The sequence below is a fragment of the Delphinus delphis genome, chromosome 1 (assembly GCF_949987515.2).
Source record: "Delphinus delphis chromosome 1, mDelDel1.2, whole genome shotgun sequence".
Taxonomy (NCBI): domain Eukaryota; kingdom Metazoa; phylum Chordata; class Mammalia; order Artiodactyla; family Delphinidae; genus Delphinus; species Delphinus delphis.
Genome location: NC_082683.1, coordinates 73,840,240 through 73,855,715, shown reverse-complemented (window position 1 = coordinate 73,855,715; position 15,476 = coordinate 73,840,240). Strand labels below are relative to the sequence as shown.

Below are 15,476 nucleotides of genomic sequence, written 5' to 3'. Positions count from 1 at the left end.
TAGCAGTAATATTAATACCATGCTTTTACATAGGTTAACACGTCTTCTGGGATTTATCTGGGAAACATGGAAATAAGTTCTTTCTAGGTGTCAATGAATCACCCTGGGGTATCTCAAAGAGCTAGAAAATGTCAACGGGGAGCAGTGTTGGTCGGCTGTGAGGGCCTGGCCAGGAGCCTGCAAAGGCATTGCCCAATCCCAGCACCATGTTGGGTGGTTAGTGAGAGGGCGGGGGAGGTGAGGAAGAGAAGGGGGAATGGCCCTCAGCACACAGGCATATAACACTCTCACTGCCAGCATCCCAGGGGAAGGAGCACTGTCTCTTTCTCAGTCTCTCCACCCAAAATCCCACGAATGAATCTCATTGAGTTATATGTCTGTCCCTTACCAATTACTGTGGCCAAAGGGATGCAGTACTCTGCTTGGTCAAGGCGAGGTCTCATGCCCACCTTCAAATTTGGGGTCAGAATCAATGCTGCTTCAATGCCTCAAGGAGAGCTGGGAAGAGGTGCTTTTCTAAGGAAATCAGGATGTTGTTACCAGAAGGAGGACTCGGTGATGTCAGGCAAAAGCATCATAGGTCCTCTACCTTCTCCAATTGCTAAAGGTGGAGTTTCAGGCACCAAATCTCTTAGATAAGGGAGATATTTTTGAAGTGCTTTTTTTGGGTCCTCAGATAACACCATGTTGCCACCAGCCTACTTCTAAAGCATTAAAGAGCCATCTGGTCTGGGTTTGACTATTCTATCCATATTGCTTGCAGTTCTAGCTTTAAATCTCTTGGCTTGTAAAATCAGGTAGCAGCATTTAAATATGTCGAATTCTGAAAATGTTGGGATTATAAATAGTTCATATTTCATAAATGCGAACAGCAGTTCTGAGAACTTTAGTGTCTCAAAACCTCCAGCAGGGTTTTCTTCCTGTTTTATTCTGTTTGTTTGTTTGGCTTTGTTTTGTATAGTTGAGAAAAGTGGAAATTTTATCGACAATTATCCTTACACTAAACAAATGAGATAGCAAAACTTTCTGTACAAATAAAACTTCCAATGCTTATTTTTGTTTCTTAAGGCTATTTTTGTTTGAATATCTTAAAATGTGTTCATGTTTTTTATTTCCTATTCTAGATTTGCAAAAAGTGTGTTAAATTTAAAGTGCTCTAAATTTAAAACTTTATTTCTTATGAAAATGATAAGTAAAGGATATTAATTGTCTTGCTCTGATTTGGGTGTGTCCCATGTGTTGCCAATTTGCAACATATAAGTTAGATTCTGTTTGTCTTTTCCTAAGTTTTACTTTATAGGGCCTTTGCTTAATATTAGTTTATAAAAATATTATTTTATTTTTTATTATTTATATTTTATAGATCTGACAAGGCATTGAAATTTATTTCACCGACTCCATTTTGATTATGGAATGAACTGTAATCTAAATTATACTGCAATCATGCTTTCTAAGATTTGTCTGCCACCCACTTTTCCAGGTTCCTGTTGCACCTGAGGAACTTTATTAGGGTATCTGTTGTTTACATTTATCCTGCATCCCTTTTTCTTTGGTAAGAGCACCAGCTCCTTAACTGCTCCTCCTTTACCCTGTGTGGTTCCAGTGGGACTGCCAATCATGGTCACGCTGCCTTTGGCAGAGGATGTTAGTAGGTGATCCAGGCTAAGCTATTTGACCACATTTCTCAGGACACAGTGATTGGTTCAAGGAGCGGGCACATCACCCATGCTGAAACAAAGTCTCCTCCCAGAATTTTCTGGAATAGATACCATTTTCATCTCTCTCTGGTAAAAAGCAATAGTAGGTGAACACCCAACGCAGCCAAAAATAAATTAATTAATTAATTAAAAAAAATTAAAAAACATGGGCATCCCTGGTGGCGCAGTGGTTAAGAAACTGCCTACCAATGTAGGGTACACAGGTTCGAGCCCTGGTCCGGGAAGATCCCACATGCCACGGAGCAACTAAGCCCGAGGGCCACAACTACTGAGCCTGCGCTCTAGAGCTTGTGAGCCACAACTACTGAGCCCACGTGAAACAACTGCTGAAGCCCATGCACCCTAGAGCCCCTGCTCCGCAACAAGAGAAGCCACCGCAATGAGAAGCCCACACACCTCAATGAAGAGTAGCCCCCGCTCGCCGCAACTAGAGAAAGCCCGCGCACAGCAACGAAGACCCAACTCAACCAAAAATAAATAAATAAGTAAAATTTTAAAAATTATTAAAAAATAACAGCAATAGTAGGTAACCCAAGAGCTGCCTGCATTCATGTTCCCTACCTCATGGAGAAATCTTGTCCTCAGTAGGATAGAATGAGGTCAAATATACTGAAGGAGGCAAAAGTAAGTGCAGAGAGTAAAGAAAGAGATTTTTTATAAAACCCCTGTCTATATAAACAATTTGACCCAAAAATGTATTACAAAATTCTTGGGCCCATTCAAGGTATAGTATTTATTGCTGAAGATTTAGAATACTGGATAGATGGATAAACAACAAGTTCCTACTGTATAGCACAGGGAACTATATTCAATATCCTGTGACAAAACATAATGGAAAAGAATATGAAAAAGAATATATATATATACGTATGTATAACCGAGTCACCTTGCTGTACAGAAGAAATTAACACAACATTGTAAATCAACGATACTTCAATAAAATTTAAACAACAGCAACAACAAAAAACCCTATGTTCATAGCAGCACTATTTACAATAGTCAAGACATGGAAACAACTTAAATGTCCATTGACAAATGAACGGATAAAGAAAATGTGGTACATATATACAATGGAATATTACTCACCATCAAAAAGAATGGAATAATGCCATTTGCAGCAACATGGATGGACCTAGAGATTATCGTACTAAGCAAAGTAAGAAAAAGATAAATACCATATGATATCACTTATATGTGGAATCTAGAATACGACACAAATCAACATATCTATGAAACAAAAAGAGACTCACAGATATAGAGAACTGATTTGTGGTTGCCAAGGGGTGGGGGGGTAGGGGAGGGAAGGATTGGGAGTTTGGGATTAGCAGAGGCAAACTATTATATATAGGATGGATAAACAACAATGTCCTATAGTATAGCACAGGGAACTATATTCAGTATCTTGCGACAAACCATAATGGAAAAGAATATGAAAAAGAATATAGACATATACACATATATGTATAACTGAGTCACTTTGATGTACAGAAGAAATTAACACAACGTTGTAAATCAACTATACTTCAATAAAACTTAAAAAAAATAAAATAGAATACTGGATAGGAAGAGGCACTTTCGTATTTGTTTTTTTGTCCAGCCAGTTTATATGAAGAGTCTTTGTAGTATCCAGACACCATCTCTTCTGTTCAAGAATCTCCTCTTCAACTTTATTGTCAAATGCACTGTTCCTCACTAATATCATAAACATTTGTAAAAATGTAGCCAATATTCTTATTGCTCATACTGCCATGGCTCTTTAGAATCTCATTTATATCGAAAGAATACAGATATTCTTGAAAATTCTGTAATATCATTTATTTAATGCTGGTTTCACCATTACTCATGAGGATGCACCATCCATGGTGCCATTCATGAATACTGGCTTCCAATGATTCTCTTAGAGGTGGTTACTGTGTTTCACTGGTGATGACCACAATGCAAGCCTTATCCAGAGTGTGCAGTGATGGATCATTTGTTTTCTGTTCCAATTAAAGTTACCATTTATAATGTTATAGCATTAACATAGAACAGTACATCTTCCAACCACATCAGTTATTTAATTCTTTAGGCCACAATCCCTCACAATCAATCCATTCAAAGCATGTGATCTCTTTCCATATTGACCATATCCCTACATCCACATACCTCCATCCACTGAGGGATAGGCAGTGGGCCCATGGGAGAGAAGGTAATAGTGATCCCATCTTCACAAAGAGTGTATGTCCCTTGTGTAGCATGGCTTAAGATTGACTTAGAAGAGCACAACATCACCATATCAATTGAAATAAGAGAGGACATGAGCAAAAGGCTCCAGTGGCTTTGCAGAGCAACGATCTCAAAGCCCTCAGATGAGAGACATGGCCACCCCCAGAGCCCTGCATGACATATGGTATGGAACCTGAAAAGGAGATGGGGTGACTGCCCTGGGTGCCAGTGGTGCAGGCACACAGGGTAAAGAATGCCTGCCACCACTACCCCACAGCTAAGTGCTGTAGCCTGAGCATCACTGGTTGAAACTTGGATGGGCAACAGATGACACAGGGATCCCCGCATGCAGCTGGGTTGCTAGTCACCCAAAGACCTGAACTTATCACAATTAAGAAAGTGGAGAATCAGGAAGCTTCCATTGAAACTACTGAAGTCACTAGAGTGTAAGCTCTATCGAGGAAGTGATTTGGTCCGTTTGTTTACTGATGTGTTCTCAGCATCTAGATTAGTACCTGGCACATTAGTAGGAACTCAATAGTATTTGTTGAATGGATGAAAAATACACAGTCATAGCTGCAGGTTAAGGACCAGGAAACTGGGATCAGGAGTTGCTGCCATCACTGTACAATTGGCTAGACAGTGGGATGTGGATTCTGGTCTCTGCAGTCACCATAACTTCCTCTTAAAAACAACTGGAAACTGGTGCTTAGATATTGGAAAGCTGAGTCCAGTCAGTGCTACCACTGCAACTACCTCACAATATCCACAAACTAGAGACTCAACACTGTCATCCTCAAACCATGTTTGCAAATAGTCAAAGCAGTAGCAAGAATTACCTGTGCCTCATTTCTCCTTTCAAATCTCACACTAGTATATCTAATTAGTGAATTTTAATTTGCATCCAAGATTTACCTGCAAGAGAGGTTTGGGTAATGTGTTTTCTTTAGGTCTCTGCAGTCAGGACCCTCACTAGAATGAGGTAGGTAGAGAAGATGGAAACCATTTGTCAATATCAAGTTCAAAAGAAGAGTGCCTGGGGACTCAGTCCTGAAACACACTGTATTAATTTTATACTGCTGCAATAACAAATTACCTCAAACTTAGAAACTTACAAAGACACACGTTTACTAACTCATACTTCCTATGGGTCAGGAGTCCAGGCGTGGCTAAATGGGGCCACAGGCTGCAATCTGGGTGTCAGCCCGGCCGTGTTCTCATTAGAGGCTCACCTGGGGAAAGGTCTTTCGTGTTTCCTAAACTTGTTGGCAGAATTTATTTCTGTGAGCTCATGGTGACTTGCTTTCTCAAGGTCAGAAGGAAAGAGAATCTCTGACCTTCTAAGGGTCTCCATCTGATTAAACCAGGCCCCAGTCAGGATAATCTCCCTTTTAGACAACTCAAAATCAACTGATTTGGGACCTTAATTATGTCTACAAAGTGTTACCACTGTTGCATATTTTACTGGCTAAAAACTAGACACAGGTTCCACCCACACCCAAGGGGAGTGTGTTATATAAGGCGTGACTTACTGGAGTGGTCATCTTAGAGTGTGTCTACTATATACTCCATGATTTAAAGGTCAGAAAAAGAAGGATAAGCAAGGCAAACCAAGAAGAATGGCAAGTGAGAAGAGGAAAGGGGGAAAAAGGAGATTGTTGGAGTATGGAAATCAAGTGAAGAAATTGTTTCAACTGTGTTATATGCTGTCCAGAGGCTGAGAAAGATGAGGAGATGAGGATGAACAAATGACTATCTGATTTGGTAATGTGACCTTGGCAAAGGTTTCAGTGATTGAATGTAAGCCTGATTAGAAGCCGATTCAAAAAGGAAAGGGAGGTAAAGATGTGGAGACACTGAGCACAGACAATTCTTTTAAGGAATTTTTCTGTAAAGGGAAGCAGAAGAATGAGGTGGTAGTTGGAGGAGATATGAAGTCAAGGAGGGGATTTTTTTGGAAAGTGTTTTTTGTTCATTAATGAGAATGACTCAATAGAGAGAAAAAAATTTGAACATATAGGAAAGCAGGGAGGCAACCATGGGAGTAGGAGGGGTTGGAATCCAGTGCACCAGTGAAGGGGATGGTAGGCAGGAGGCTGAGCTGCTCATCCATTGCAACAGAAGGAAAAGAGGGTATAAAGGGACAGATGCAGGAAGCAGGAGGATTTGATGGTGAGAGTTTCTGCTGCTGCTTACATTTGTCTGCAAGGAATGGTCGATGAAATAGGAGGAAGGTGATGGAGTTTTGAGGAATGAAATAGCCCTGGGAAAGTCAAATAAATTGACCAGGAATATGCAGAAGAATCGTCAGTCAGCAGTAAGGGGCAACTTAAGGTCTGATGTCAGCATGATCATTTTTTTTCTTGAGGGATATTTAGATTCTTAAGGGCAGGAACAGAGCAGGTAGGGACAGGACTATTCCCAGAGTTGGGATTTTTTTTTAGGATAATATAATGGAAGCAATAAAGGGTCAAAAGAGGTAAGAGCAGATTTAAAGGAGTAATTATAATGCAAGACCATGGAATCTAAGTTAGGTAAGGAGGGAATGAGGGCCTGGGGGATGGAAATAATCAGTGAAAGGCAGTAGGGTCAGATGAACAAAGTGCCTGGTGGAGTAGAAGAGTTTTTTGAGCTTCGGGCATGAGCTGGATGTAGAAGTAAAATGCTTGACACTGAGATAATTGAGGGGATGCAGTTATTATAAATGACGAGAACTAAGGATAACAGTGGGGGTTGGTGGCTGAAGTGGCAGAAGAAAAGATCACTGGAAGCAAAGGGATTGAGGAATAGAGAGGCCATGAGATTGGATGGACCAGCCATGTAGATATTGAAATCACCAAGAATAATGACAGGAGACTGGAGGAGAGAAACACAGTAAACCTGGTGTTGAAATCTCCAAGGAATGTGTGGGAGTGACAGGGAAGACAGGAGGAGACACAGCAAGAAGGTCTGGAGGTGCGGTCTGATAGCATGAGCTTCAAAGCAGCTGATGGGGGAGGGCAAGAAAGAGACAGTGGCTTGGAAGTGGCCACGAGGAGTGAGACAAGCACCTGGATTACCTTCTGATCCAGTGGTGCATGATAGGTGAGAGAGAACTGGCCACCACTCATGAGGGCTGCAGGGAATTCAGTGTCCTCAGCGGGAAGCCAGGTTTCTCTCAGAACTAGAACTGTTCAGAGAAGAGTGTGGTTACAGGGGATTTTTCTGATGACAAACCAGTATGGGGATAAGGATTTGAGTGATGAAATTTGACCTGGGAAGCACGGATATCTTGAGGTCACTGAGATAAACATCTAAGGCAAGATGGGGTTCCCTGGTGGCTGCTTCAGTAGAGGGAATAATTAATTCTAATTATTCTTAGAACTTGACTCAGGCAATTCTTAGGCGAGAACAGGAATTAAATCCATTGGAATTCAACTGATCCAATAATGCTGTTCATCCTTTTTCCTTAGTAACTTGTGTTGGTCTCCTTTCCAATCCTTACTGATTCTGTCCTGCCTTAGTTTCTCATCAGTTCTGATCAAGTCCAAACTCCTTAGCATGGGAAGGGCCCTCAAAGAGCTGCCCTGTCCTGCCCATCAGCCTCAAGGGCTCCAACTCCACCACAAGCTCTTGCTGTGCCCTTTGTCTCAGGGTTCCATCTCTTTTTCTCTTGATTATCTTGCACTCATTCTTTTAAGCTATAATTCAAATCTTTGGAAGAATATACAAGAAATTGGTAGTCCTGATTGTTCCGAGAAGAAAACCAGGCCTGGAGAGGGGAGCGTAAAGGGAAACTTTTCAGAGCATGCCCTTTTATACATTTTGAATTTTATATTATTTGGAGGTATTGCCACATCTTTAAAAGTAATGAAAAGTTAAAAATTTTTAAAGCATCAAATGGACCAAAAAAAGAGATACATTTCAGTGTTTCATCCTCCATGAAGTCTTCACTAACTTGATGCTTCCATCCACTGAGGCATCATCATGCCTTCCACATTACTCTATTACAGCATTTATCAGTCTACATTGTATTTATCTGTAAACAAGTTAACAGTCTTAATGTTCTCATAGCCTGGAAGCACCGTGAGGGAAGGGACTTACTTTGTCTCATTCACCTTTGAATCTAGTACATGGTAGGTGCTCAGTAAAGGCTTGTTGAATTAATGAATGAAAAAAAATCTCTGCACAGAAGGGAAAGAAAAGATAGGTAAGCAATTCCGCTTCTTTTACAGATGAAGAAAATGAGGCCCAGAGAGGTGATTTATTAAGGATTGGTAGCAGAATAAAATGAGAATCCAAGCTTTTTGGAGTCCAAGTTTGGCATTAGAATAAGTTATAAAACTTTCACGTTGGGACAGCAGATGTGATGTGGATTATACTTACTTATTTTGACCTGAGTCTCTGGATTTTCAAGAAATTTCTGATTTCCAGAAAGCTGCCCAGTTAACCTCCAAAGGATAATTTCACATATCAGATCATGGGTCCTAAATTTGGGTTTGGAAAACATGTATTCTAAGGACCTCATAGACTAGGCTTATATTGCAGAGAAATCACAGGAAAATCTTGTGGCACATTTGTTTATCTTAAAAGCTGTGTTTTGTTTTATTGTTTTCCTGAAACACACGCAGTGCGGTGGACATAGCTACACACAGTAGCTCTCTGTAGAGATGCTAGAATAGCACAGGGAAAAGTGCCTGGGTCAACTCAAAGTGATGTATTCAGTTCTCATTTGTTAGCATTTGCTGAATATCCAGGGCAGTGACCAAGGGCATTTTATTTTACACAGCAGCCATGTTTTTAATGTGTAAGGTGGTAGCGTTAACGATTACTTGAGCCAGATTTTAAGTACCCTGGGGAGGTCTGCTGTGGGCTTCAAGATCAGTGGTCTTCAAACTTTTTGCTCACATAACTCCCTGAAAGAATTCTGAAAAACTTGCATCCTTCCCATATTTTTATGTTGCCATCTATAATTTTTCAACATAAGTTTGCAAAGAGTATCATTTCCAGGGTATTACATGCAATTCATGATATTTTAAAAGAAAGCTGTTAGCTCACTTTTTAAAAGTTACCCCAAGGAATCTAAATCCCACGGTACTTTTTTACCCAACATTATTAATTTTTTTTTTTTTTTTTTGCGGTACGCGGGACTCTCACTGTTGTGGCCTCTCCCGTTGCGGAGCATAGGCTCCGGATGCTCAGGCTCAGCGGCCATGGCTCATGGACCCAGCCGCTCTGCGGAATGTGGGATCCTCCCAGACCAGGGCACGAGCCCGCGTCCCCTGCATCGGCAGGCGGACTCTCAACCACTGCACCAGCAGGGAAGCCCAACATTATTAATTTTAAATATATGTAACCTACCTCTTCTTTAACAGCCAGAAAAGTTACATTGTTCCTTCTTCTTCTTGAACTCATATTTTCATTTCCATTTCATTTCCATATTTCCATTTCTCCCACAGAATGCTATCTTATTGTGTATTTTCATGCTTGAAAACTTTGTATTGATCATTACATCATTCTTTTCAACTCCATACTTACCTAATTTTACTTTCCGGTAACTCTAAGGTCCTAGGAGTTATGTCTCTGGATGGAGTTATTACTAAAATTATTAGTAGTACACTATTGATCAGTGGCTATATTACAAATTGACAACCATTTTTAAACATAAAAATATGATTTTATTGAAAATGCATCTGTTAACAAAATGGAGGGGACTTTTTCTTTTCCAGTGGATTTGCGGATGAATATCATAGAGTGAGATTGAGTTCCACCCCAATTCTATTCATGCATTTGACAAGGTTCTTATAAATGCTGAAGCATTTTGTTCACAAAATAAGTAGATGGGAATGTAAGGTTTTTGCTGTAGCCGTGTTACTCAACTCCTTTAACTCCTTTCAATTATATGCCAAAAACCATGTGATGACCTCTCATTTAAACTCTTTTTTCTTCCCATTGGTTGTCAAATGACCCTTTATTGAATTATGTTCCTTTGCAGTTCTTAACTAGCTGGGCATTCCACCGCACCACTTTTGTTGTCATTCATCTATGATGTCATGAGGATGACGGCAATCCACATCAGAGACCACAGACCTGGCAGTCCCCAGGATCTATTTAATGGTTCCAGAGTATTCTCTAGCTAAAGATTGGTGTCTCATCTGCTGGGCAATGTTGACGATCTCATCAAAAGTGATGTTCCACTGTGCTTAATGTTTCTCTGCTTCTTTCTGTCTTTTGGTTGTTCCTTGAAGGCTTCGATGATCAGGACTGAGTCACAAGGTACCACCTCAGTCTGGGCCAGTGTGTTCTGAATGGTCAGTTTCACTGTAGTCCTCAGACCCTTCCAATCCCCAGTTGCCTTTGAAATGTTATCACCAACCGTTTTTGGAGACAGACCCAGGCGGCCAATCTTGGGGGCCAGGGGAGACGTGGCACAGACTTCCCCACTGGTGCACTTCAGGTATACAAATTTGATCTCCTTGGGCTCAAACTTAGGCAACATGGTGAGGTGGCTGGTGTCAGATAAACCCGAATTTCAGAGGACCAAAGAAAATTGCACCTTGGCCTCCTTCAAGCCGAATCTGAATGAAAGCCATTTAAAATTTTTTTAGGGCACTAGCAGGTCACACTTTTGTTCCCCAGTCATCATAGTCATTCCCTTTCTCAACACTAACACCGGCTTCTAATTTTCCATGTTTTGTGCACCTGGGTTGAATGCACCATGCTACGATATGGAATTTGTGAGAGGAATGACACTCTTTTTTTAAGTGGAAAAATGGCGATTGTAAAAAAGGGATGGAAAAGAGGCTGCAAGCATGGTCTCAGGCAGATAAGTTTTAGGAAAGTGTAGAAATGAAAGTTGAGAATGTGGAATTGATCCCCTTAAAGCTATCCATGCTGTGTAGCACTACAGAGTCTTCATGTACATGGGCAGAACGTGGTTATCCCAGTTTGAAGATTTCTGTTCACTAATCGGCAGGCATTTGAACAAAAATGATTGGAGAGCAAGAAAGATTAAGGCAGTCCTAAATAGACTGGGAATGACATGGTGGTTAAGAGAAGAGCTCTGTAAACCCTAACTCTGAAATTTACTAGCTGGGTATTTTTGGGCAAAATATCCTCTGCCATCTTAATTCCTAGTCTAGAAAGAAAAGCAATAATGATACCTACCTCATAGCGTTGTTGTGAGGATTAAATGAATTAATATGTAAAGCACTTAGAACACTGGCGGACAAATAATAATCACTCAATAAATCATTAACATGAATACTAGGAAATGATTACATATGACTAAAAATGTTATATATGACTAACTCCTAAATAAGTTAACATTCCATATATACTTTGCTGTTAGCAAAGCTAACCCATTTAATTTGTAAATTAAATGAAAAATATAAGTACCCACAGCAAGAATGGGGCAGAGCCAAGATCCTTTCCCAGTTTGCATGCTTAATGATCAAGCTATGCTGCCTCTTGAAAAAAAAAAGCAAAAAGCAAAAAGCAACAAAAATAAATGGAACAGAAGGTGTAGGAGTTGTAGTTATTCTTTCTAGGTCAAAGGGTAGCCTATGTTAGGCAAAATTTATAATATGCTTACTTTGGAGAGGCAAGAAAAATGTTTGATGTGTTCTTTCCTCATCTTCTATAATCACAGAAAGTGCCATGATTTCCATTTAAGACATTCCCTCCCCCTACATGTAAACTAATTACTAAATATATCAACCACTTTTGGTGCTTAGAGGTTCAGGGGTTTTGCCTTGCTACTGTCTGGGGCTTCAGGCAGATCATGTTCAACAGTCCTATCTTTGTTAAATGAAAATTAGAGGTTATTTTCAATATTATTTTATTTCTCCAGTATTTCTAATTGTCCCTACCCCTACCCCATTCTAAATTTGAGTTTTACGTTTGATAGCATATACCATAAGTTGTGAAAAACACAACAAAGAGCTCGAAAACCCTCATTTGAATAACATCGACTTTAGGAACAGCTGCTAAGATAAAATAAATCCAAGAAAGCTCAGCGACCAGGACGCGATTGCTTTTCTTTTTAAAGGGACAGGCAGATTCACACACGATTGTTAAGTCTTAAGCAGTTACTTTAAATCAATGCCGTACTTTAATTGATATCTAAGTTTTTCAACTCTGAACTTTTATGTGGGTGTTTTACCCAGTATATAGAGGATTGTATTCCACTGTATTTCAAGTGGAACAATTATTTGATGACATCACTGATAGAGGTTTACAAAGCAGGAAATAAAATCCACCAGAAATCAAGCCTTCAGATTGCTTCTTCCCTGAGAATGCAGAAAGAGAAACTTTGCCTAGTGAAATAGAAATAATGAAATCACGTGGAAATTTATTACTAACATAAAATTGAATTGCCAGTTGCAGAATAAAAAGATAAAGACTGTTTTGTTGATTGCAACACCTCAGCCATCTCTACTGAGATTCATATTACAGAAAACTCTTCATTAAAATAGTTACCCAAAAGTCTGGGTTTTAAAGAAGGAAAGGTGAAACTCTTTTAAGAAAATCCAACATATTAAAATATAATCTTATAGAATGAACAAATAATGAGATTATTTGTTCTACGAAGGCGTCATTCATCATGCAAATAGATTTATCATAATTTTAAACATCTAGTTTCACTAGTACATTCAGATTATGACTTGATTTCTTTTTTTTTTTTTTTTTTTTTTGCGGTACGCAGGCCTCTCACTGCTGTGGCCTCTCCCGCCGCGGAGCACAGTCCCCGGACACGCAGGCTCAGCGGCCACGGCTCACGAGCCCAGCCGCTCCGCGGCATGTGGGATCCTCCCGGACCGGGGCACGAACCCGTGTCCCCCGCATCGGCAGGCGGACTCTCAACCACTGTGCCACCAGGGAAACCCTATGACTTGATTTCTAAATGCATTATTTACACATGACTTTTGCTGGAATATACCTGTAACATAACCTATATATAGGTTACCTATATACCTATAATACATAGAGCAGGGAAACATATACCTATAATATACCTGTAACATAAAGCAAGTACTAGCCAGAAAACATAGTGCTGTGGTCTGAAATTTTCAACAAAGCAAATCATTTTGTGCAAAGTTATATTTATCAATGTGTCTTAATTTTTCTGGCCTAGTTAAATTAGTAAAGAAAGAAAGAAAATATAATTTAGAAAAATGTTAATATCTAAGATACATATTTATAATTCAAAGCATAGACACAGTCCCGCATTTTCCCTGCTTCTCATTTAATTATTCCATTCAGTCCTCTGTAAATAACTCCCATACTTCATTTTTCACTGACTTTTTTGCTCACTTGACTGTTTCCACATGTGGCACTTGAGTATATTTGTGCCAATAAAATGAAATATCACACCATCAGGTCACTTCATGAAAGTTCTTTTTTCAGTGTATTATCAGGATGCTTTTGGCTGCAATTATCAAACAACCTAACTAGAAGTCACTTAGACCATGAAGCATCTATTGTTTACTAAACAGAATGCCCAGAGGAGGAAAGGTAGGTTTGGGAGTTCAGTGATGTCAGCATGGACCCAGGTGGCCCAGCCAGTATTTCAGCCCAGGCAGTCAGACTCAAGTGTCAATGGATTCTTCTGTGTTTCTGGGAAACTCTGAGTTCCTGTTATGAGCAGCGGTCTAAAACCTCAATCTCTCACACAGTAATCGTTCAATAAATATTCATTAAACTGTTAAGGAAATTTTCAAATAAGAGCAGGGAAACTAAGACTATGTGAAATAAAAGGGTGCTTTGGTGCAGAATTATATCACAGCTCTTCAAGTTAATGCTGGATCTTTGTGCTCTGTAGTTTTTACATAGATTTCAGTATAATTAAAAAAACATTTTGAGTCATTTATAGTCCCCCTACTTCCTTGGAGGGTCTTTTGCTGTCCACTCAATGCTTGGGGTTTAAATCTGCCAGCTTAGAAGAGTAGATTGAACCAAATTGTTCCGCATGAGAAAGGTTTAGAGGCCACTGTAGTCAGCAAGGTAAGCTTTGTGCAGCGTTTCTGTGTGTGTGCATGTGTGCATGTGTGTATGTTTGCATGAATGTTCATTGCATTTCCTAAAGGAGGTATGCTTCTCTTTTGGAAATACAGGGTTTGAGAACTACTCTGGTTGGTACCTCATCACTTTTCTGTGATAGCACCTTATTAACTGTTGGAGTGACTTATGCATAATCAAGTTTTATATGAAATATTTTTAAATCAATAAATCAATTTTGGGACAAATGGAGAGTTGGAAACCAAAGAGTTAGCTTGGTAAAAGTCATCAGGTTCAGAAAAAACAAAAACAAAACCCCCAAAACAACCAACCAAACAAACAAAAAACACTTTCTAAAGAAATCGTAGAGCAAAACATTCAGCAGACCAGACAAAATCTAAAGCACTAAGAGCGAACCACCCAGAAGATGATCAAGCATTTTGGCCGCTGTTCTGTGTGTTTGTATATGGTGGTGGGGCATGGGAGGTGGGGTAGGGCAGGGAGGCAGGACGGGTAATGAGGAGGGATAGTTTTCTGAGAATCTTCACCTCGGTGGAGGTGGCAGGAAGGGGGAACCACAGTGGTCTGCTTTTTCTGCAGACTCAGCCAACACTTTATAAATGGCACAGGACTGTCATTTCAAGCTGAACCACTACTGGCCCAAATCCAAAGGGACTGGCCAGAAATGAAATCATCTTTGGAAATGCAGCATGATGCAGAGGTTCACTCACATAGCTAGAGGAGCCAAGCCCAGCTAAGTGTAAGGCCACCTTTTAGACCCGGAAGCAGACCTAGTGGTCTGGTCTCTGCTTACTGCTAGGCGTGCAGAGTCAGGATTGCCCCAAGGCCCTACTCCAGTTCCCTCTCCTCCACTGAGTACTCCCTGACCACTCCAGCCCTCAGCGAGGATTCTGAAGTCTCATGGCCCTTGGAATTTGTCCTATACCATTTTGTAGTTAATTATAAACAGGCTTAAGTTGATCTTGTGAATAAAATGAGGCTACGGATATGAAAGTTCCTCGTACAGAATCCAGCAAGACTTTGTTTCTCCACCCTGCCACCCCTGGAAAGACAATCCTGGCCAGAACACAGAATTAATGAAAATGAGGCCATTAAGAGAGGTGAGCCAGCCCCTCTTCTCCTCTGTTAGAGCATACAGGCCCTGAAAAGCAATGGTCTTCACTAGATCCAGAAATTGTTGCTGCTACTGAAATAATCCAGATGGTATGAATTACAGCAGAAAGCCTTTCTAAGTTGGCCCATTATTATCCAGATTTGAATATACATGGTATTAGAAGCAGTGTGACCTGAATGTTTGCTGGGGTATTTGAAACACTGGTTTCTGAGGAACACATATGAGTAAATAGGGGGTGGATTATTAACTTACTACATGTATTAAAATCAGAGCCTATTTATTTCAGCAAAATTAAAATATTTTAAAATTATAATAATACATACTTATAAAAATTCATAAGTCACCGAAGTTAATCAAATGTAAAGCAATCTTACTATTAACAGTATGGTTAGCAACCCTCCAGGGAAGGCATGAAGGGGCTGGGACTACAGAGGCAAACG

At 40.0% G+C, this 15,476-nt stretch overlaps 1 pseudogene; it reads right to left on the bottom strand.

The window, feature by feature from the left end:
* Positions 1-9,900: 9,900 nt before the first annotated feature.
* Positions 9,901-10,401, bottom strand: LOC132421089 (large ribosomal subunit protein uL11-like; annotated as a pseudogene).
* Positions 10,402-15,476: the final 5,075 nt, after the last annotated feature.